The sequence below is a fragment of the Crocuta crocuta genome, unplaced genomic scaffold, assembly GCF_008692635.1.
Source record: "Crocuta crocuta isolate KB4526 unplaced genomic scaffold, BGI_CrCroc_1.0 scaffold216, whole genome shotgun sequence".
Lineage (NCBI taxonomy): Eukaryota > Metazoa > Chordata > Mammalia > Carnivora > Hyaenidae > Crocuta > Crocuta crocuta.
In genome coordinates, this window is record NW_027531504.1 from 11,535,716 (window position 1) to 11,561,340 (window position 25,625).

General features: G+C 35.6%; 1 long non-coding RNA gene across 2 annotated transcripts in view; it reads right to left on the reverse strand.

The window, feature by feature from the left end:
- Positions 1-511: 511 nt before the first annotated feature.
- Positions 512-25,625, reverse strand: part of LOC144238443 (uncharacterized) — a 261,342-nt gene continuing 236,228 nt past the window's right edge. For both annotated transcript variants that reach the window (XR_013337120.1, XR_013337119.1), the window contains one exon: positions 512-775. This is a non-coding gene — a long non-coding RNA (uncharacterized LOC144238443). The remainder of the gene's footprint in view (positions 776-25,625) is intronic.

The following is a 25,625-nucleotide window of genomic DNA, read 5'->3' on the forward strand; positions in this document are numbered from 1 at the left end:
CATTATTTTCTTCAAAGGCAGGCAGACCTGATCCACTGCAAGGTCATTTCATTATTTGCAATGATGCATGTTTCTGTATGCCAGGCTTGTTTTGGCACTTCTTTTAATCAGTATTAACAGATAATTCAAAGAGCAGAGGATTCAGTTGGTACCAAAATGAGACTTAAGACAAAGGATAACAGGTCAAGAGAATAACTTTAAATTCAAGGGACGCCTGGGTGGCTCAGTCAGTTCAGCCTCTGACTTAGGCTCAGGTCATGATCTCATTGTTTGTGGGTTCCAGCCTTGTGTCAGGCTCTGTGCTGACAGCTCAGAGCCTGGAGCTTGCTTTGGATTCTGTGTCTCCCTTTCCCTCCCTCTCTCTCTCTCTCAAAAATAAATAAATGAACATTTAAAAAAAGAGAGAATAACTTAAAATTCTATCCCTTAAAGAGGGCAAAAGATTTTAATGGGCCAATTGATTTATCTAAGTCTACCTGGAACACATTAACCAAGATGGTTTACTGAGTAATCTCTCTCCGGCAGGAATTCTAAAAAGAATTTGGGAGTTCAAGAAAGCTCTGTGCTCAGTGAAGCTGAGCCAGGCCCCAAGGGCCAGATGGGAGCAATGCAGACTGATTAGCATCAATGCCGAGAGAGATAAGGAAGCATACCTAGATGCTGTGTGGCTGTGCTCTGGGTCATTGGTTCTTCAGTGTGCATAAGAATCTCTTGGGAAGTTTGTTGAAAATTCAGATTCCTTGGTGCCATCCACTGAGATGCTGATTCATTAGGCCTGGAATCAAAATAATAATAATAATAATAATTTGAATTAGCTAGCACTGTGATTTAGATCACACTTTGAGGTTATACTGCTTTAGATAATTTTTATGGTGAAAATAAAATCAGATTTAAAAGTAAATATTTCTCCCATTTATAAAAGCAATGCCAAGACTATTGCAGAATATATGGAAAAGTCAGAAAAACAAGAAAACAACTCTTCAAATGCCCCTAACTTGAGCATTCCCTGTTGCAATCTGCTAAGATCTCTCTTCTTCTTCTTTTTGCAGACCCCAGTAGGTTCCCCTCCCTCAGCTTCCCCAGTCAGCACCTGCGGGTGGAAGTAATTCTCCATTTTAGCATGCTCAAATGCTAGTCCCCCCTTTAAGCCATATATCTCCTCCTTTGATTAGTCCCACTTCGATGTCCTACTATCATTTCAAACTTAAACACATCTAGAACGATCCTACTTTTACTATCAATACTGGCTCCGTTCCTCCTTTTTGTTAAAAGGAACAGTATTTTCCCCAATATATGCTAGAAACTTCTTTAATATTTCTGTTTTTCACATCACTGTTTTCTAAGTCCTTTTAAATCATTCTTCCCAAATGCTCCTTATAATTTTCCTTTCTATCCAAGGCACACCTCAGGTGGTGTGCACTTGAATGGCTGTACTGACTTTGAAATGTTGAAATATTTCCCTCTACCCTGCCCTTAAGCCCCTAAATACTCACTTCCACCGCATCACTTATCCTTTCTCTTGGGCCCCCCAACAACCTTGCATGATCCAGCAGTTTCCGAGTTCACACCTAACCCTCCATCAGGGACCCTCCAGGACTCCCGCTCAGCCAGCTTCCCTTCTTGCTGGTCTATATCCATGTTGCACATGTTGCTAAATTTGTTGGTTATCACTTTTGCCTGAGTTTAGTCCTACAGCCCATCCTGAAAGGACTCTTCGTACCTTAAATACTGTAGCCACGATTCATCTACGTTTCCTAAATTCAGCTTCTCAGAACTTGAACTGTTTTGTGTATCACTACCACATCCACCTTCCTAAAAATCTGATGTCATCCTCAGTCTCCCTTGCTTTGAAACCCTACTGGAGTGCTTCTCTAATTCAATTCCGTAAACTCTCAAGAGCTTACTGTGTGATAAGCACTAACCATTTTAGGCACTGAGAAGTTACAAAGATCACATTACTTGGTCACTAGATAGAAAATATAGGAGGTTTAATATGAACACCAATAAAAATTGGAGAAGGCATAAATGTGATAGGAGAAAAGGTACAGGAGTCTGTATAATCCAGGTGGACAATTTTGTTGTGAATATCATCCAATGTACTTGGGGAAACGGGTGCTTGTTTTATTCTGCAGCTTGACAGTCACTTTCTTATCTGTTTTTCCATGGTCTCATGTCTCCTATGTCTCGGTAACAACCCTGACTTTCCCTGCTAGTTCCATGATCTGACCCTTCTTTCTCCCATGGAAATGACCATGTTTCAATAAGCAATCAAATTTCTTAGACAATAGGGAGGTTAAAATTTTCTTTATTATCAAACCTTGTCAGCTGTAGTGGGTATGCTGCTGTGGTGTTTTTGAGCTTATGATATATTGAAAAAGGTTAAAACTGTTTTTTACTTTCCTTTTTCTATTACACAAATAAATAGCTTAAAATCGCCTTTGCCCCAACAACGAAAAATGTTACTTGCATTTTTAATCTATTTTAAATTTTATTTCTATGAGTATTTCTACAAGTATGAGATTATAAAAACATTTCTATATCATATTGAAATTAATATTATAAGATAAGGATTTTTCTTGTTACTAAAATTGATTTGTAAATGTAATTTTGCCATCATAACACTCCCTCACATTCAAATCACTTAGTCATTCCTTGTTGTATACTTAGATTGTTTCAATTTCTACTACTGTTATAAACAATGCTATATTATCTACGATAAAAGTTGTACATAAAACTACGTCTCCTCTTATTTTCATTATATATATTCCAAGAAGTGGATTTATGGGGATGTTTAAATAGTTTAAGGTTCTTACAAAATATAGTCAATTCCTTTCTAAAGGATATTTTTAAATCAATTTTTATTGCTACCAATAAAAAAAAGAGATACTTTACCACACTGTCTTCAAAAAGTATTACTTTAGTATTAAGTTAATAAGAAAAAAGGCTGCTTGTTTCTTTGGTTACTATTCAAAATTAATTTTATTTTTCCTGTTTGGCAACCAGTTGTCATTTTTAGTAGCACTGTAATAGCAGTACAAATGCTAACAATTCTGTCCTAAACCAAGGTTGAAAATGAATGCTCAGTGCAGTTCGAAGAGTATGTAGCTCAGAGTTCAGAGACAAAAGTATTTTTCTTTAATGCCAATTATTAGTTGTAATTGACTGTAGATCAATGACTTAGTCTGCCTTTGCTTCAATATAATATGGTAATGATTTATTATTATAGATGTTATGAGGTTTAAATGAAAGAATTGCTGTGGAAGTGTTTGGATGTAAAATTAGAAATGACATAAAAATATAAACTGATGCTATTTTTGCCTCTCCCAATGGTTGAGTACAATAAATATCACTGTCCCAGTTTGGATAAGATTTGACAGCTGCATTAATTCTGTTTTCATCTACGTTTGTTGGTAACAGCTACATGCCAGTGACACAGTAGTTATTGATGTTCTCAGAGGTGAGAAAGATAACAGAAATTAAAGGACAAGATATATACACACAGATACACACACAAATTCATGTATATGTATGTGTACATAAATACAATTTAATAAGTGTTATCATAAGAATACGTAAAAATAGGGGTACCTGGGTGGCTCAGCCAGTTAACTGTCCGACCTCGGCTCAGGTCATGATCTCACGGTTTGTGAGTTTGAGCTCTGCGTCGGACTCTGTGCCGACAGCTCAGAGCCTGGAGCCTGCTTCAGATTCTGTGTCTCCCTCTCTCTCTGCCCTTCCCCTCTCATGCTCTGTCTCTCTGTCCCTCAATAATAAATAAACGTCAAAATTAAAAGAAAGAATATGTAAAAATATTGTGAATACAAGGAAAGTAAGAACAAAAAATTGCAGGAGTTTCCAGAGAATGAACATGTATGCTTAAGGTAAATAGGAATTCATTAGGTAAGGAAAGGAGAGGAATGACACTACAAGAATGGAAAGAACAAAATTCAAAATGGCATTGAGATGGAGAGATACAGGAATAATGACAGACTGGTATTTCTTGAATATATAGGGAGTCTGTAGGAGTGTAGAGACTAAGAAGGCAAGAATGTGGTTACAAAGGCCCTGTATGCCCTTTTACAGAATTTGTACCTAACCAGTTTCTACTTATGATTAACACTTCTAATCACTATTTCAAAATGGAAAATATTGGCCAAGACATAGGTAGTCCTTTCAAATAATAATTAGTATAATTTCTTCTTTTTGGGGGAGGGTCAAGGTAAATGCTTTATTAATGATGGTCTCTGCTTAAGTTCAGGAAACAATCACTAATAAGCATTGATTCAGTTAGTGCCTGCTAAGTACAAAGGATTGAAGACACAGCAAGTACTGTACGTAGTCTTAATGAAGATTACATTCTAGTGGAGAAGATAGTCATTGAATAACAACAAAAAAGTTAGCAAGAAAGAAACTGTAATAAATTCCATGAAGGAAATGAGTGCAGATCTTTATTCAAATAGATTCTGAAAGCCTAAGCAGTGTCCTAGGCTCTGGCAACTTAATGATTTACAAAATAGACAAGGTCAATATGCTCATGGAGCTTATAATCTTTCCAGAGAGTGATGAATTAAGAGAATTAAGAAGAAAGTAAATTAGACAAAGTGGTAAAAGGAGGTCCCTCTACAGAGATGCTATTTAAGCTAAGAACTGAAATAATCAAAGAGCCAGGGGAAGAACATTCCAGCCAGGGGACAGAAATTGCAAATATTTTGAGGCAGAAAATGACTTAGCCTACTGGAAGAACAGAAAGGAGACCACCATGGCTCTGGTATAGTGAAGGAGATGGAAAGTTTAATGAGATATGGTAAGGGATTCCAAAAAGTTCACTCAAACTTCTCAGTAGAAAACTGGCTTACAGAGGAGGAGGAGTCAGAAGCAAGAAGAAAGTTTAATTTAGTAGGCTACTGCTATTGTCTAAGTGAGAAATTTGGTTGGCTTAGAGATGAATGGATCCAGATACATTTTAGATCTATGCATGGTGTGATTTCCTGATGAATTGGATATGAGAATTGATGGAAAGATAGAAGACATGGGTGTTTCCTACAGTTTTAGACTGAACAGCTGATGGATGCCGGTGGCATTTAACGAGATGTTGAAGACCGGTGAAAATAATAAGTTTTATGGGGAAAAAATACAAGTGTACCATTTTAAGATGCATATAGATAAATATGTGGAAATTTCAGGTAAACAGTTAGAAGCCTGTATTTGTTGCCCAGAGAAGAGATTGCTTCTAGAGACATAAATTTGAAGAGTCATCAGCTTCACAAATAAATTTAAGTTTCAGATCTAGAAGAATTTTGATCAATAGCTAGGAAGAGAGGATGAATAGAGAAAAAAAGAGGACTCACAACAAAGCTTAGAGTTGGACACTGAAGGTAAAGCCAACAAAGGAGATTGAGAAAGAACAGGCAGAAACATAAGAAGAAAAATAAGAGAAAGAGTGAAATAAGAAAAGATAAAAATAAAAGTAGAGATGTTATAGAAGCTATGGAACATTTTCCCCCCCAGATTGATCATTTTCCCCTGCATCTCAATCCATGCAGCTCAGTGGAGTTGATTCTCACCTAACACATTTGCCCATCCTCATCAATTTTCGGTTGGAAATGGCACCAGGCTTACTTAGTTGAAGTTTTCCCATAACTTGTGTTAATATTCACAGGAAAGAAGCATGTGCACCCCTCTCCCCCCAATTAAGACTGGTAATGAGAAGGATGATTGACACAGGTGTAGAACTGCCAATAGACTTCTTTTGTTGCCATGTGAGGTGAACTTGCTTAACAAGCAAGATAACGGAGGAAATGTAAGGTGAGAGATAGAGGAAAATAAACAGATTTCTGATAATATTGTTTGAACTTCTAGATCCAATGGTGCCTTAAACTAGGATTATTCCTTTAACTTCTTGGATAAAAGAGCCAATAAATTCCTTCTGTGTTTAAACAAGTTGGTTTGAGTTATGTCCCTATTACCTGCAAGCAGAAGGGACAAGGCTATTATAGAAGCCTATGAGAGGAGGTGTTCCAAGAAAGGCAGATTGGTAAACTGTATGAAAAGTCATTGAAAGTTGAAAAAGATAGGAGTTATTAATTGGATTGGGTGAACATTGGAAAACATGGAGTTTTTGGTGGTCTGGATGAAAGATGCTAGTGCCATAGTTACGATTGGAAGTCTTTCTGGAGTGGAGAAAACACTAAATTGGAGGTAGTTATGTGGGAACAGTGAAGGTGGTAATTTACTTAAAAAGATCTGTGAAGAAAAGTAAAGAAATGAGGTGATTATTAGAGAGAATTATGGTACCTAAGGAGAAGCAAGGAATATCTGATATTTACCTCCAATCATTCATTCATCAAATTTTTCTCATTTTATCATAGTAGGATAACTATGTGTTAAGCTGCCTTGGCCATTGAAAAATTTTTTTAAAAAATCTACCATTCCTATTCCTTTCTTCCCAACTAAGAGTACTGATGATATGTTTTAAAACAAAAATTTTAAAAATGGTGTAACAAAAATCCACATAGGCAGCAAAGATGATAAAAATAAGGTCATTGTTATCTGACTTATAATGTTTGGTATTCTGCAAAATCTTTCCCCCAAATTGCTTAAAAAGTTTGGGACCCATTAAGGTGGACCTGTTTCTTTCAAGCAAATAAAAGATTTTTGCTTATTTTAAGATGATACATGTCATAAAGAATTATTTGAAGTCAGTTAGATCTTCTATTATCAAGTCAGTTTTCTTCGGTAAGAAATGGTAATAAATGAACATAAATCCTCAGTTCAAGAAAAACAAAAAACATAGTGCTTGGGATGTGCCAAATACTATGCAAAGTCATGATAATAAAGAAATGAAAACAGTCTTTGCTATCAGAAATTAGTATCCAATATGGGGATAAACAGAAACAATTTAAAAATTTCATAAGAATCATCATAGAAGTAAACAAAGACTCCATAGGAAATCTTCAAAGATAATCTACATTAGAGTAGAGTATGAATCTTTCTGAAAAGAAGGGGAGTTCAGTTCTCCACTGAGTCTGGATTGGTGAGTAGGACTTGGAAACACAGCTGGCCTCTCTTAACATAGATTACTTGCTTCCAAGAATGTGATCCAGCCTGTTTGCATGCAAAGCTCTTCACACAGAAACATGTAGTAAAAGCTCAATTAGGGGTGATTTACCTATTATTATTAGTTGACTCCTATCTGTCTATAGGCATACACAAGTAATAAATTAATGGTGGTTAGGAGAAGGCAGGAAATTAACAGTGTGCAAGGAGCAAAAGTTTGGAGTTTTCCAGATCAAATTTGAAATGTACTCAGCTTCTTATTAACTCTGTGATTGTATTAATTTACTAGGGCTGGCATAACAAAATACTACAGACTGAGTGGCTAAAACAACAGAAATTTTGGGCACGTGGGTGGCTCAGTTGGTTAAGCGTCTGACTTCAGCTCAGGTCATGATCTCGCGGTTTGTGAGTTTGAGCCCCACATCAGGTTCTGTGTAGGCAGCTCAGAGCCTGGAGCCTGTTTCAGATTCTGTGTCTCCCTCTCTCTCTGCCTCTCCCCTGCTCATGCTCTGTCTTTCTTTGTTTCAAAAATAAACAAAAACTATTAAAAAAATTAACAGAAATTTATTTTCTCACAGTTTTGGAAGCTAGAGGTCCAAGAATAAGGTGTCAGTCAGTGGCTTTGATTTCTTCTGAGGCCTCTCTCCTTGGCTTGTAGATGGTTGCCTTCTTTCTGTGTCTTCATCTGTTTTTCTCAGGTATCTCTTTGTGTGTCTAAATTCTCTTAAAGGATACCAGTCAGATTGGATTAGGGCCTATCCTAACAGCCTCACTTCAGCATAATCATCTCTTTAAATGCCCTATCTCTATACAATCACATTCTGAGGTACCCAAGGTTAAGGCTACAACAGATGAATTTCAGTATAACACAATTCAGCCTAAAGCAGTGACCTTGGAAACTTATGGTTATTACTCTGAATTCAGTTTCTTCATCTATTAAAAAAAAAAAAGGATAGAGCAGGATGTCCTATTGTATCTGGATGGTTTTCAGAATTTGGCTATTTGTAGGACTAGTGGGCTGGTGACCACTTCTTTTTTCTTCTTACATAAATTGATATGCTTTGGTATTTTCTGGCAAGTGGTGAAGAAGGAGGTTTATGGTTATTTGTTTTGGTTTTGTTCATTGAGCTTTGTTATTTAAGAACAAGAAAGGAGCTGAAAGCCAGTGTCTCTTTGAATTGGCATAAAGTCCTGATAGAAGGGCTTTGTGGGTTTGTTTGGGTTTTTTTTGAGATTTTGGGTACAGGCAGTCCTTCTTTGGGACCCAAGGGTAAAATTCTATGCAACCCTGGGGAGAAGGCTATTCTTCCCACTTTTGTAACCAATATGACAATATGGTTTTTCCATTTCCATTAAATTCTTATCTATTAGTTAGCTTTGCTGCTGTAACAAACATCCCCCAAATCTCAGAGGTTCACAAAAACATGTATTCCCTGCTTAAGATACATGGTCAGTATTTCTGGGTCAACTGAAGATGCTATGGCTTTGTTTGGCTCAGCTCCATGTGTCTTCTTATTTCAGACCCTTTATGGGACATGCATTTTCATAGCAATGAGAGAGGAGCCAGAAATCTGGTGGAGATGAGTGATATCTGCTTCTACTTCTTCTCAGATGTGGCAAACATCTGTATCTTCCAACAGGCCACTGGCCAGAGCAAGTCTAATGGCTAAACATGATGTCAAAAAGGCAAGAAAATATACAATAACTACAAAGAGGAGAGCAATGGGTTGAAAGAGGGAAAATAGGGAGAGGGGAGGTAGATATTATAAACAATAATACAACCTATTACATACTATTGTTTGCTGCTTATTTGAAAAAGCCTAGCCTCTTTCCACATAGAAGAATTAGGCTAGTTCATAGGGATAAATCATGTTGATATATTTTCCCAAATTGCAGATTTATTGCCCCAGTGATTCACTTCTTTTCTCCTGTTATTTGGATCTATGTAAGTGATTGGAATTTTCATAAAGTAGAAATATCATGTCAATATGCCAAGCAATCCTCTTCAGAATCAATCACACACTTACAGTAAAGTTCAAACATAGTCGCAGATACAGCAGGAGAAGTTTTCCGCCAAGGTTTCAGTCAAAAAAGTCATACTGGCATCATATATTTATTAAAAGTTGTTTAGACTGTCTTGAATTTTGATAAATAATGCATTTGTATGTTCTATTTTAAAATTAAATTTTCAAGAGTTAAACACTGAATTTGATTTTTAAGGTTTAATATCATTATATTTAAATTACATGACTGACATCCTCTGCTTTGTTTTTATGTTCACCATGGAAATTCTCAGTTATTCATTCACATTTTCATTCATTCTTTCATTCATATATTATTAAACATTTAAACATTGAGTAGGCACTGTCTGTATTTGGTGTTGGAGAAATGAAAATGAGTAGTCATATCCCAGCGTGGAAGAACTCACAGTCTGGTAAGGGATACAGACATGTAAAAAATAATTACTCCACGTAAGACAAGTGCAAAATGGAGCCGAGTGAAAGGGAAAAGAATGTTCTCTAGAGCCCGACAGATCTGGGCTCAAATCTCAACAGTTACCAGGTGTGTGACCTCAGGCACTTACAAAAGCTCCTTGTGTCCCAGATTGCTTATCTTTAAAGATTATTGTAAAGATTATTGGTTTTTATGAGGATTAGGCATAACATGTATAAGATAACTGCTACCGTTTCAGAACATAATACATGCACAATAGAGGTGATGTTTATTATATTATGATATTTATCGGGCAAGCTACTTAAAATAACTTGGTTGGGAGTGAGACTACATCTCGAAAAATTTTTTTTTCAAAAAGGTGACATTTGAGAGAGAAACGTATTCAAGGCAAAGGTCAAAATGGCTTATGGGAAGAGATAAACACAATGCATAGAGGTGGGGAGAAAAAGAAGAGCCGTGAACATTGGGCAGGACAGATCATGAAGTTTATGTGCCATAGTAAAGAATTTGAATTTATGGGCTCTTTCTTTACAGCTATAATGGCCTAACTCTCTTCCATCCCCCTCCTCCACTTCAAACTACCACCTATTATTTGTGACAAATTGTTTCAAAAATCTTTTACTGTGGTTATTAGATTAAATGTTATCGCCTCCCTCGCTTCCCCCACTGCAAACATTCCTACCCTACAGCTCTACCCATTCACGTTCCTTCTCATTCTTCTCTCACCTCTGTCCTGAGAGTTCACACCATCTTTCCCAGGCTGCCTGGTTAGTGAGATGTTCTTCATGACTTCTCTGTTTCGTCTTGAGGTTTCTATTTCCAGAAGCTAGTTAAGGATCTTTTTGATGAGCTCATCCTCAAAACCAATTACTTTTATTTTGGAAATATAGACCTCCTTTGAAATAGTTTTACAAAATATTCTCTTGTTTTCCTTTTTAGACTCTTTGATGTCTTCCATTGTACCATTTCCTTCACCACATTCTATCTTGAAATGGCTTATTTCCATTTCTGAACATTTTTAATTTTTACTGAAGCATTTCATTCCTCCAATCCTTCTACACAGGCAGGTGGAATTTGGAGCTTGCCCTTCAGTGAGCATTTCCTGCCTATAATTCTGAAACAGCCCCCAAACTCACACTCAACTCTAAAACTACTAAGCATTGTTTTATAACACTTTGCCCCCTCTGGCACTGGTGGCAAGAAGTGTGTCTTCTAAAGTGCATCCTGCTGTTTCAGGAAAGCACAAGGACTGTCCACATCAAGGAATCAATATTCTGCTTCTGGAATCTTGCATAATCGATATGCAAGAAAAAAGCTTTAGAAGCAGCTTTGCAAACCTCACTGTGTGATAATGCTGAGATCCCTTATATTCATATTCTCATCCTTTCTTTGTTTTCTCCATTTATATCTTTCAATCTTTCTATCCCTTCTCTCTATTAAAAATTTTTTAAGGTTTATTTATTCTTAAGTGGGGGAGGGACAGAGAGAGAAACACAGAATCTGAAGCAGGCTCCAGGCTCTGACCTGTCAGCACAGACCCCACGTGGGGCTCAAACTCATGAGCCGTGAGATCATGACCTGAGCCAAAGTTGAACGCTTAATCAACTGAGCTACCCAGGCATCCCTCTATAATTGTTCTACTGACAAAATTCCCACCAGTTTAATTTTCCAATTGGAACTTTTCTACTTGTGTAATTTTCCTTTGTCTCACATTTTTATTTTTATGGCCTTCCATTATGATTTCTCCAATATTTTTGGAGACCTCAACATTACTTTCAATGTCATCAGCCTAACATTTCATGGTAGGCCATCTAAGGGACTTTTAGATAGCACATTTATTCTTCTTAAAGTCAACTTTTTTGGGGCATAGTTAACATAAAATAAAATTCAACAATTTAAAGGGTATAACTTGATGAATTTTGACAAGGGTATGTACCTATGTAATTACCTGTGAAGAGGTAGAACATTTCCATCAACTCAGAAACTTGCCTGCTACTATCAATCCTGTCTCTCTCCAAACCAGATCCTGTAATCATTGACCTGTGTTCTAATTTTGTCTTTTTGAAAGTTTTACATAAATGGAATTTACTGTGTATGTCTTTTGTGTCTATCTTCTTTCACTTAAAGTAAGACTATTTAAATTAACTTATTTCACTGCATGCATCAATAATTTATTCCTTTTTATGGCTGAGCAGTATTACATAGTATGGATATACCACAGTTGGTTTATCCATTAACAGCTAATAAACATTTGGGTTGTTTTGACTTTGGGAGCAATATAAATAAAGCTGTCACTATTATTTGCATACAAGTTTTTGTGTCACCATATGTTTACATTTGTCTTAAGTAAATATGTATGAGTGAGATTGCTGGGTCATATGGCATGTCAGTTTTATGTTTGATCATTTCCTCCCAATCTGACTAATCTTCCATTTTCTTAAAAATGTCCTTAGAAAAGAAAATATTTAATTTGGGGAAACATTATCTTTTTTCTTTTATAGTTTGTGCTTTTTATATCTTATCTAAGATTTTTTTTTCCTAACCAAAGGTCACAAAGACTTTTTCTTGTATTTTCTTCTGGCAGTTTTATAGCCTTTGTTCTTGGATTTAGGTCTTGTGCTCCATTGTATAATATAAATTATTTTTCTTTAATAAATATAAGACACTTCAGGTTCTCTATTTTTTCCTGAGTAAACTCTGATAGTTCGCATTTTTCAAGGAACTTGTCTATTTCTTTCAAGTTGTGAAATTCATTAGCATATAGTTGTTCATGATATCCCTTTATTATCTTTTACTACTTATAGGATCTGTAGGGATGCCCTTTTTTTCATTTTGGATTTTGGGAACATATGACTCTCTCTTTTCTCCTTGATAATTCTGCCTAAAATTTATCAATTTTACTGAACTTAACAGAAATTCAGCTTTTGTTTTCACTTATTTTTCTCTATTTTTACTGATTAGAAAATCAGTTTCACTGACTCTTACCTATAAGTATAAAATGTAGAATATTTAAATTAATGTGATAGCTCATGTTCCTTTTGTTCTACTTGGCTTGTTAATTACAAGGGCAGTTTAGATTTAGCATATTACTCTTTAGACCTCTAAACAACTCAACAATTTAGGTGCTTTTCCTCATTACGTAAGTGGTAATAAAACTTGGAACTTATAGTAATTTTTAAGATGGTTAAACTGTAAATTGTGTTACATCAAAATAATCTAATAGATTTGGCATAAGAGGACACACCAGCCTTGAGCATGAAGATAACTTTATAAGCAATCATTGCTACTTTGGATCAGTTCTGACTAGAATTTTACAGGCTTCAGACCCTACCAATGAAGTTTATAAGGAAAGTGTATAAATACCATAAAAACATTCTTGCATTACAAAATTTTCCCCCATTGATTCTTATCTGAAGGACTCAATTTGTTTCATAGACTCCTGTTAACTCACTTGTGGTCTACGGTTAGAGCTGATTGACAGGAGGAATATTATAAAGTGGGAAGTGGGACACATACATTTCTCTTAGCTTTACTTGGTGAAGAGATTCTAGAGAATATGAGAATGACAGATATTTGGATCTTCAGGGAATAAAGGAAAAGCTGAAATATATTATTATCACAGAATAGATTTTGTGTCATTTTTGGTTCTCACTACAAAGAAAGATGTAAAAATGTGATTTGCTAACTTTAGTCTTTCATAGCCTAAGACACTCTATGTTTTAAACCCTGGAGAGGGTTTCTTTTTCTTTTTCTTTCTTTTGGTACTTATTTCATAGACTCTGAAGCCCAAGTGATTATTAGAGGAAAACTACCCTTGATCTATTGTATCAGATTCTCAAGAAAAAGCTATTGACATATACTGCTGAATTCAAAATGCTATTTAAATTGTTGCTGAGTAGGTTAATTTCATAAAATCAATTTTAAGTTGCAGCTAGAGATAAATCTTGGCAATCTTTGATTGATATGTCTTTTTTTCAAAACCCACTTTGCCCCAAATTAGCCTATTTTATAACTGATAGCTGTATCTCAATCACTTTTAAATCATATGCATGAATTTTTTAAAGATGTTATATCTTTTATCATCATATGAGTGCTTTTCCTGGGAACCCTATGGGACCATAATATGCCTTTTACTTCAGGGATATGTAAAGCAATACTTCCCATACTTATATATCAAACTGCATGTTATTCAATAAATATTTGAAGTAACGCTTGACTAGACTTGTGTGCTCTTGAAGAATAGATCCTAGGCAAATGAAGTTTATATTCTGTCTCAGAGTTTAGAATCTAGATCAGTGATAAGCAACCTAAGACTCACCTAGAAAATTTTAATTGCAAATTTTTATCTAACATAATAAAAATTCCAGAAATAAGTTTATGGTTTTTTTTTTCTCAAGAAGCTGTAGGTTTCAGGGATTACCAGGTAGGATAGTCAGCCCCGTACTGAGTCCTATGGCAGGTTGAGGAATCATTGAGCCTAGGACAGAGTGAATCAACAGTGAATCAGTAGAATGAGTCAGCATGGAATGAATCCCTAGCTATCTAGGAATGTAGTAGCCCTTTGTACAGCTCTGGGTTTAGAACTTCCCTGCCAACTGTGGGTAAAGCAGAGGGAAAATCCTACTCCCATGGGAGGAAACTCAAAATGATGACTGGCAGAGGTCCACACCTTACTTGTCTTTGAATCTGCCACAGTTTTACAGTGTCACCCACAGAGTAAGCATTCAGTTGTGGTGAGTGGAATGAACTAATTCTAGCCCACCTCTTCCAATTAATTGTATTACCCAAGATACCCTGGACAACTCAGTTCAGCTTATTGAAACCCAGTATGAATGGAAATGGAAATAATAATTGCAACCTTAAGGGGATATTTTGAGGGACTAATATATAATGCATTTATAAGAATCTGTCTTTCGAATGGGACTCAAAATACTTTCATTTTATGAAAAGAAAAAGTTTGGGGCCTATATATTGTATTTATCTTGATTTGGACTATACACACACACACACACACACAATCTAATTTCCAAGAAGTATAATCTCTAACAATACTCTCTTGCATTTTGTACTACCCTTTAGTTTTCACATAGCTGTGTTTAAATATGTAACTTTAATTTTTATCTCCCAGTAACCTTGCAATATAAATAAAACCAGGGTGCCTTTGTTCTCCAAAATACAGCAACTCAAAACATAAAAACTAGTGCTCATTTTTCAGTAGCTTCAGAAAAAGAAATGGTTACAGGCTGTACAGATGAACATGTTAGGCTCTTTAAGCCCTATTTGCACCAGTGGCCATAGCTGGCCTATGTGAGAGGACAGATCTGTAAGGGAAATGGGCCCGTCAGAGTTGTGTATCCTCTGAAAATATTCCTGCCTCTCATGTGTAGCAGACAAAAGATATGTGTAGGGGCACAGAAGAGCAATCTCAAAACTAACCTTAGTGGTGTTAAGCACCTATCAGCTTTGACATATCTTGTGTCTCCCTGCAATCCAGCCTCCTCTCTGTAGCTGGAAAATGCTCTAAAGCTCATACCTGACAGTATTGCCCACCTCTGTCCCCATTTTCCATCCCCCCAGAGCTTAAGACTTTGCTTTCCTATTGTCCACTTAATAACATCTAAATTGCTTGGCATGGAATAAAAAGAACTTTATTACTTAACTTCTGACTCAGCCTTGCAATTTTCAAACCCCACCCTATCAACAAACATATGTACATTACCCCAAGCCAATTTATGTTCATGCATACTGAACTGTTTTTAGTTTCGGGAAAAGTTACTTCTCCATATACTCCATATACTCCACATACTCACTTAGTCCTTTGTTCCTTGGCTCACACCTATTCATCCTAAAGTTCCAGCTCACATGTCATTTCCAACAGGAATACTTTCCTGATTTGCTAGGACTGAGTTAGATGTCCTTCTATGTACTCTCCATAGTTCACTGCACTTATCTTCCTCAGACGGTCCTTCCTACTATATGAAATGTTTCCATTTACATATCACCTTCCTCAGAAATGTAATCTTCCTGAAGGTGAAGATACCATTGTATCTTAGAAACCTAGAACTGTTCCTGTTATAAATGCTTAACTTGTGTTGAGCAATGGATGGATAACTGAATGTATCATTAGTTGTGATATCCTTAGAAAACCCTGAGTCTGTGCTTATATGTCAGCAAAACCAGGGATCAATTTTAAATAACTTCTTAATACCCCATACACTGTACAAAAAGTGAATCATGTTTTATTTATTTTTTTATTATTATTATTTTTTTAATAGTTTATTGTCAAATTAGTTTCCACATAACACTCAGTGCTCATCCCCACAAGTGTCCTCCTCCATGCCCATCCCCCCTCCCCCCCACATCCATCAGTCCTCAGTTTTTGTCAGCATTCAAGAGTCTCTCATGGTTTGCCTCTCTCCCTTTCCCCCACCATTTCCGCCCTTCTTCTCCCCCTTGTTCCTCCGTCAAGTTCCTCCTAATCCTCCTATACGTGCAAACATATGATATTTGTCCTTCTCTGCCTGACTTATTTCGCTCAGCATAACACCCTCAAGGTCCATCCATGTTGCTACACATGGCCAGATTTCATTGTTTCTCATTGCCATGTAGTATTCCATGGTATAGATAAACCACATCTTCTTGATCCATTCATCTGTTGATGGACACTTAGGCTCTTTCCATGTTTTAGCTATTGTGGAGAGTGCTGCTATGAACATTGGGGTACTTGTGCTCCTATGCATCAGCATTTCTGTATCCCTTGGGTAAATTCCTAGCGAGGATGTGGAGAAACGGGCACCCTCCTACACTGTTGGTGGGAATGTAAACTGGTACAGCCCATCTGGAAAACAGTGTGGAGGTTCCTCAGGAAACTAACAATAGAACTCCCCTATGATCATGTTTTATTTTTTAAATGATTTCAGGTTTCAACAATAAAAACAATTCTGTATCTTTATAGCTACATATTCTAAGATACATCTTGCTGAACTGAGATTTAGCAAGAAGTGCTGCAAAATTGGATTAAATATAAACATGTTCAGTGAGACTGTCTCCCCTCCCCCATATTTCCTTTCATAGAATTAAAAGGCTTTATCAGAAATATTTACTAGAATTCTAGAATTTTCGAACTGTATTATTTGGAACTGCATTAGATTAAAATACTTCATGTTGAAACTAAGTCTTTGAACTAAATCAAACTGAAAAATACTGTTTCTCAAGAAAAAAATGACTAACATTTCAAGATGTTTGAATCAAAACAAATGTGTAATAAAAAATTCATAAAATAGTGTGTGTTTGAGTAGATACTGACAAAAATGAAGAAAACATAGTTTTCTTAGTAAAACTCATTCAATACTAATAACCTGTATAGGTTATTAAGAGAAATAAATAAATTTTCAAGACAATGATAGATTACCATATATATGTCAATATTAGCATGCCTGAACATTTTTTGTGAGCCAAGAAGTTCTTGAGTCCAAAAAGGGGATATTCTCTGAAAGTATCAACATGAGGCCAAGAATATATTTACTTAATTGATTCAGGGGCAACCAGAGATAACTTGATTTTGGCCTCAATTAGAGAAGAAAGTAATTATGGAATTTTAACTCAATCATTAATTTGCTAGCTAAGTGCTTTGAAGTTGCACATACAAAGGCTCAGTGTTATCAGTACCCTGGATATTCCCAGAGAGTGGGAATCTTCCTTTGAGAAGATTCGGTACATTCAGATAAGTGCACATAAAATTATAGATACACCAGCAAATTGTTTAATAGGAAGAGTCAGAGTACTTTGGTTGAGTGACAAGTTGTCTTTTCTGCTAATTGTATGCATGTGTGTTTGTTTTAATGTTTCTACGGGTTACCTCTTTATGATCTACTTATTAATAGAATCGCCCCAGACAACAGCCAAGGAATATGAAATCCTCTGGATATTCTGTCTTCAGGGTGGCCAGCAACTCGGAGTTTGAGGGTATTTTTTCAAAAGAAGTCTTTGTAGACTGATGAAGAAAGGACAAAAGCAATCCCATAAATGTCAAACGGTGATGACCATATCCCATCAGAATACAGGGAAGTTGACTTGCTAGGGTATTTTAATAGAGTCCAGAACAGGACCATTCTAATCTCTGAAAATTTGGAATGATTACAGCAGAAAATTTTGAAATTATTTCAAGAAGGTTATTTTTTCTCCAGTCTAAATTTGAATTGGGTGTATAATGATAGTGAACCAAGGCTCCAACAATTAGCATTAAGCAAACCCTTTTACAGTTTTAATTAAAAAGAAGAGGTATTATAAAAATAACATAGCAGGTGCTCCTGGGTGCCTCAATTGGTTAAGCGTCCGACTTCGGCTCAGGTCATGATCTCGTGGTTTGTGGGTTCGAGGCCCGTGTCCGGCTCTGTGCGGACAGCCAGCTCAGAGCCTAGAGCCTGTTTCAGATTCTGTGTCTCCCTCTCTCTCTGACCCTCTCCTGCTCACGCTCTCTCTCTCTCTCTCTGTCTATCTCTCTTTCTCTCTCTCTCAGAAATAAATAAAACGTTAAAAAAAGTTTTAAAAAATAACATAGCAAATACAATATGCAATACACTTTTAAATAATCAGAAACTCATCTAGTTAAGATAATTATTTCATCTGTATATTCCCTACTAATTTTTAAAAATTTTTCTTAGATGCACGTATTTCTCATTCTTTTTTTTTTTTTTAAGGAAAATGTGTATTGATGAGCCACTTTACTGTGTGTGTCAGATACTATTTTAGTCCCTAAATTTACAGTGGTGATCATTAGCAAGTGCCTTTACTCATAGTTATACCCCAGTGGAAAGAGATACACAATGAGAAGAAAACGAATAACAGGATAATCTTAGACTATGAAAAATAATATATAAGAAATTAAAAGGATGACATAATAGACTGATGAGGAATTAGACTGGGTGAAAAGAGACATATCTTCTGAGGAGCAGCCATTTGAGTGGAGTCCTGATGAATGAGAAATAGCTGATTATGCAGAGTCAGTGGAAAAATGTTTCAAGCCTAAGGTTGTCCTGGGAATGCATTGGTGTGTTTGAAAAAAAAGAAAGAAGCCATGTGTAGAGTTTAGGGGTTTTTTTTGTTTTTTGTTTTTTTACTAAACCACTCCTCAATTTTTGGATTTTGAGGTAACTTAATTTTGGAAATATTATAAATAACGCTGCAATGAACATATTCCTATTTACAATTTTTGGCTTGTTAAACTATTTCTTTAGGTTCAAATATTTGAATTGGTTTATGATTTTTTATGTTAATTTTTAAAAAGAATTTCATTATTGTTCCTGAAACTACTAGCAGTTATTCAGATCATTATAAATTCCTAGTAACTATAGGTTTAGCCATATTTCAAAAATGAAATATAGAGACAAATTTATTGGTTTTTTAACAACACAAATAATGCAAATTATTTCTTAAAGAGCTAGAAGATAAAGATGAACATAAAAAGCTATAATCTCACCATCTAGACATAACCAACCAGTGGTAAATATATGTACATCTATTCCCTCTCTTTCTGTGTGTATGTCTCTCTGACCCTCTCTCTTTCTATTTCTCGATGATTGTAGACAAATTTGTCCTCAAATTATACATCCATATAAATAGAACATTTGTCATTTTGTTTTTATGCTGAAATGTAAACTATTTGAGGACAGAAAATATAATAATTTTTAAATTCCCTAAGAGATCTTCTCAGTGGTGTACAGACAGAATAAAAGAATCACAGAATTCTGAAGTTTAATATTAGAAATTATCTGATTCACTCAATTTATTTTATGAAAAAGAAAATGGACTCAGAGAAATTGATATTTTTCCCAAAGTCAGATATCTAATTTGTGGCTTAGTTGAAATTAGAACGGAGGTTGTTAATCATTTGATTGAATATTCTGAAAGCATTTCTTGAGACCGATTTATATATTTCTTTTAGCCTTCACAGAATCTATTGTTGAACTGACTGTATTACTGTTAAACAGTAGAACTGGCATGTTGGAATTTCTTTAGAGTTTTTTCTTAATTGAGGAGAAATTCACATACCATACACTGACCATTTTTAAGTGTAAAATTTAGTGGCATTCAATACAGTCACACTATTGTGTAACCACTATCTCTCTCTAGTTTCAAAGTTTTCTTCACTCCAGGAGAAAGTCCCTTACTACTTATGGAATCACTTATCATTCCTCATGCCCCCATCCTCTGCCAACCACTAATCCATTTTCTATCTCCATGGATTTGACTATTCTGGATATTTCATATGAAAGGAACCATACAGTATCTTACCTTTTGTGTCCGGCTTCTTTTACTTAGCATAGTGTATATGTGTATTACCTATAATATTCATGAATTTGACAACATATATGCTAAGCAGCCTAACTTCTAAATAAAAATAAAAGGCTCCATAAGGTTGTCATAATAAATGAGACTGATACTACCAAAATTTCATTTGCTTTACCATTGAATAAATCTCTTAACAATTAGGAAAATTAATAGTTTTCCAAATATGTTGAAATATTGGATTTTTTGAATGGGTTAAAGTCTATGATTATGTGCTTAGTAAGAATAATTTTTCTTTCACAACATTACATTTCCAAATGTTTATGTCCAATGTCCAGATAGTTTAAAAATAGTTTTTTTTCTTTTCTGTCCAAATCTTCATTTCACTTGTGACAAACACAGATCATGCAAACTAAATGTCTGTGTTTCAACACTGGACTCTGGGGAGAAACTGGCCTTATAGATGACAAGAAAATGGTAACACTTATTTTCTTCACAGAAGAAAAAGAAAGTTAGTTAGGAAGCACTTTACAAAGATTAGGAGTTCACTATTTCTGGGTAGGTGAAAAGATAATCAAATCATTAATCATCAGTAAAATGCAAATCAAAACCACAATGAGATCTTACCTCACATTTGTTACGACTATCATTAAGAAAACAAGAGATACTAAGTGTTGGTGAGGATGTGGAGGGAAGGCAACCTTAGTGCACTTTTGTGTAAATTGGTTCAGCTGCTATGGAAAACAGCACTGAAGTTCTTAAAAAAATTGAATCTAGAACTACCATATGCACCAGCAATTCCACTTCTGGGTATCTACCCAAAGGAAATGAAAACAGGATCTCAAAGAGAGCTATGCACTCCCATGTTTATTGCAACATTACTCACAATAGCCAAGTGTGGAAACAACCGAAGTAACCATTAATGAATGAATGCATAAAGAAAATGTGGTATACGTACTTAAGGTAATATTATTGAGCCACGAGAAAGAAGAAAATCCTGCCATTTGCGACAACATGGATGGACCTTAAGGACATTAAGCCAAGTGAGATAAATCAGACTGAGAAAGAAAAATATCATATAATATCATTTATATGTGGAATCTTAAAAAACCAAACTCATAAAAACAAAATGTGAACTGGTAGTCAGCAGAGGTCAGGGGATGGAGGAATAAGAGTGATGCTGGTTAGGGGTACAAACTTAGAACTAATAGATGAATCTATTGTATAATATAATGTATAATCTGATGTATAATATAATGATTAAAGACAATAATATTGTATTAACACCAAACCTCTGAAGAGACTAAATCTTAGTTATTCCCACGACCAAAAACAAACAAACAAAAATTATAACCATGTAATGTGGTGAAAGAGTTAGCTAAGATTACAATGGCAATCATATTACGATATCTGAATGAATCAAGTCAGTATGTCGTATACTTATAAATTTACACAATATCACATGTCAAATATACTTTAATTAAAAAAATAGTTCAGTGATTCTGAAAACAAAACTTCAAACTCTCTTCTTTTGAGTTTATTTGAGTTTGTCCCTATTTGTCTTATTCTGCAGTCAACTGAATGGTCATGATTAATGCACCTTTAAACAGGAGCTTCTCGAAGCTCCTTTTCACTACCTCAGGGGCAGCTGCTCCTGAGTGATGTCATGTTTCCTTCCTGACCTTGGGAATGCCATTTAAAAGCAACCATTTCCAGGGAGTAAAAAGCACAGCTTAGAAGTCTCAAGTCATGCTACCAAAATAGTCCGTTAAACTGTGCTTTTCAGCTTAGTTACCTCATAATGAATCAGTCTCTTCTCTGGACTGTGTTGATGACTTTCCCCCACCTTTATAAATTTCAGTATAAACGTGCACCCGCCAAAGGCATTAGGAGGGAACTAAGGAAATCCTATAGCAGAACAATGACAGGAAATTGACATAGCCATTAAGAAGTCTGGAAAAATTAAGTTAGAAGAAAGTGGGGCCTGGCTTATTGCCATTTTTGGAATAAGGAAAGAATTGCAGACAGGAGTGGCTTTAGAAAAATAAACATAATACTTAAAAAATAAGCATGGCTGTCACTAAGTGTATTGAAGTAAAGGTTAATAACTTGAGAAAATAAGGAAAATGGTAGAAAATCACTTTTCAAGGGTAGGTCATAACCATTGTAAATTAAAGTTCTAATTTTTTTTGGTGTTTTTAAGACAAAGATTTCCCTGGGCTTGGGACCAAGGGATGGCTGGGGTTCTCAGCACAGAGCTGATTCACCAAACCAGGGAATTAGTGTAAGGAAAGGTTTGTTTTCCTTAAACATCTGTAAGGAAATATGTTGTTAAATATTTATGGGTTTAGGAGCAGTCTATAATTACAAATTAGATAAATAAGTGCAATATGTTAGGATCTGACAACTTGGAAAAGATGACCTCATTCGTGGTATGATACAATGGGAAGCAATTTTTACATTTATTTTAAAGGAAATTCATCAATGATTATTTTGACCTCATCTCCATGTATCAGATGCCCATATCTAAAGTCAATTCGGGAAATGAGTAATAATGAAAGAAAATGCTCATGAATGACTGGATGAGGCATGTGAAAACAGATCATGCCTAAATTTATCCTTCTGTTGTTAAAATCTCTTTCTTGCTTTTGCCTGTTCATTTTCAACTATTTTATGCCATACTGAAGATTATACATAGCAAAGCTTTGTCTCATTAAAGAGTACTTCATACAATAAATTAGAGAGATTGGTAACTTCATAAGTTTTCAGAGTTGGGAGAGATCCTCAAGTCAGTCAAACACAAGTCTCTCCTCTCCTACAGTTAAGAAGCCAAGTCTGAGAACACTTATATAACTTACCTGAAGTTGCACATCATTAGAATAAACAGACATACATACCAGCTTTTCTGATGCCCCATCCACTGTGGCCAGAGAGGACTTATTGGATCAATAAATCTTTACATTTATTAATTAATGTTGAGTCCTATAGTCAAAGAATGTGAGTGAAACAGTCTATCATTTATCATCCCCAAGCCTATAGTGAATATATGCTTTGTGTTAAGCAGACAATGGCTAATTCTCCAGAAGCAAAAAACAAAAAATTGCTGTAAGAGACACATTCTTGGAACTGAGAACCATAGCACAGTTAGATTATCAACCAAATGAACACTGGCCATGATCCCTTGTCACTTGGATTCTATGAGCCTTGGGGCAGTCAGCTGTTGCCTCCTGATTCTTTAGTCAGCTGGCTCTTCCATTGTCCAAGTGTTTACTTAGATTTCAAACATGTGGAGCGCCTGGGTGGCTCAGTGGGTTGAGTGTCCGACTTTGGCTCAGGTCATGATCTCACAGTTTATGGGTTCGAGCCCTGCATCGGGCTCTGTGCTGACAGCTCAGAGCCTGGAGCCTGCTTCAGATTCTGCGTCTCCCTCTCTCTCTGCCCCGTCCCTGTTCATGCTCTGTCTCTCTCTCTGTCTCAAAAATAAATAAAACGTTTTTTAAAAAGATTTCAAACATGTATAACGTAAGTAAAGAAAAAGTTGGAAGTCCAGATTAAAGAAAGGGAATCCTGTAGTATATTAGGTTCACCTGTCTGCCCCATGTAAAAGGGAGAGAACAAGGTCATTTTTCTCATTTTCAGTGAGATGAAGAAAGCCAGAGAGCTTCTAGTAGTGGTATTACTTTATTCTTGCATCTAGAACAGGTGCATTTCCTTATCTGTTTTTCTTGGGGTCAGCCAGACCTAATTTAATAATTGGATATCTGACTCCATAAGTTCATGCATTTATTTAAAAACATGGATTGAGTGTAAGATATTTAATCTTTTTAAGTTTTGGGTTCCTTCCCTAAAATAAATTAATAAATTTACTAAAATAATAAAAATAAAAAGGGACATTATTAGGACTGGCTTCAACCTCATGATGATTGGCTGAGTGCTTGGATGCAAAACTTGGGGCACAGGGCCTGGCTTATAGGAAGCACATAAGTATCAGTAATGATGACACTGAAGAAGAGGAAGATGAGGAGGACAGTCACCAAGTTCTCTCCCAGTTGATAACAGGAGCATTTGTGATCATTGGCCACAATGCAATCTTCCACAAAGAAAGCTTCTTGTCATGGAAGGAGAAAAGCAGAAGTTTTTTTGATTATTTAATTTCGAACATCCTCACAGTAGACTTATTGGAAGGGATCTCTCAAAAACTAAAAATAAATGGATATTAATTATATAAAATAGTTGAATACAGGATAGATCTTATTATTAATAAATCACCCATTTCCAAAACATGATTTGAAATAACTTATAATAAAAGATACTTATAATAAAAGGCATCATTACAACAAAGATTCAGGAGTAAAGGCCAAGTGATGTGGAAAGATGCTTCAACCAGAAAGCCTGGTTAGGGATGGTTATTACAGTGGCGTGTAAAACTTACCACAGTAGTTTCTGGCAGTTAAAATCAAAGCACTTAAATAATTCTCTTTATAAATAAAATGAAGCATATCAGTTTATATTGGATACATTTTTTTCTTGGCTTTCTGCTCTGAGGTGAAATTTATCATGTACACACTGTCCACAATAGTAGTTTTTATTAGATGAAGATATCTCTTTTATAAACCTTCATAAAGTTTGACTCAGAATTTAAAATTTGCACACTTTGAAGGCATTCTCTGTTTCACGGGGAACATGAGTAATCAAAAGCGATACAGTCCAATAATTTGGCTTTCTGATAATTTAAGAAGAAAGGCTTACACTGATTGGTAAGAATATCACTTAAACAGTACAGTCCTGTTTGGTATTTATTCACTAATAAATTTTAGTCAGATTTTACTTGAAATAGAGTAACAACTTGAGATAGAAGTCATCATATGTACCTAAAAATGTAGGTATTCTTAATTGCTTGTTAAAGGACATCCACTGGGGCATTTGGGTGGCTCAGTTGGTTAAGCATCCAACTTCAACTTAGGTCATGATCCCACGGTTCGTGGGTTCGAGCCCCGCATCGAGCTCTGTGCTAACAGATAGCTCAGAGCCTGGAGGCTGCTGCAGATTCAGTATCTCCCTCTCTCTCTGATCCTACCCTGCTCACGCTGTCTCTCTCTCAGCAATAAATTTAAAAATTTTTTTAAAAATTAAAAATAAATAAATAAAGGACATCCATCTACTTTAGATAAAATGCTTGGTGTGTGTTTGGCCAAGTCATCTAGTTTCTTATGAAACTAAATTAGAACAAGACTCTGTTCTTAAGTAAATTGAAAGGTGACCTTCCAGGTAGGTTGCAGGTAGGTAAGTTGACCAAGGAGAGTAAAAAAGCCTCCTATCTGAATCTCAGATGCCTGAAGCCCCAGAGCTCCTTCCCATTAAGCTGTAGTTCTTACCTAGGGGTCCACAGCAAAATCACTTAGGGAGTTTTTTCAGAAGACTCTCTTCACATACCAACCAAATTTGAATCTCCAAGAGTGTGGCCTGGATAAGAATATTTAAAAACAAAGTCCCTAAGAAATGTTGGTGCAAATCCTCTAAAAGAGCTCTGGCCCCTAGAATATTAAGAGATATTTGGTCTGAGAGGATATGTCTACTGTCTAAAGACTTCTAAGGTGCTTTTTCTAGAACATTTTGTTTTGAGGAGAGAACTTCAGTAGTTCTACAAACTTGAATTAGCTGCTACATATAAGGCAAGACAACTAAATGGATTTTGTATAAAATGAGATTTATTTAGAATTATTGATTAATTAATTAAGAATACATCTTTCTGTATGCAAAATATGCCAAACACCCTTGGTTTGATAGAAATGATATTAAGCTTGGTAATAAGTTTAGGTTGACATATT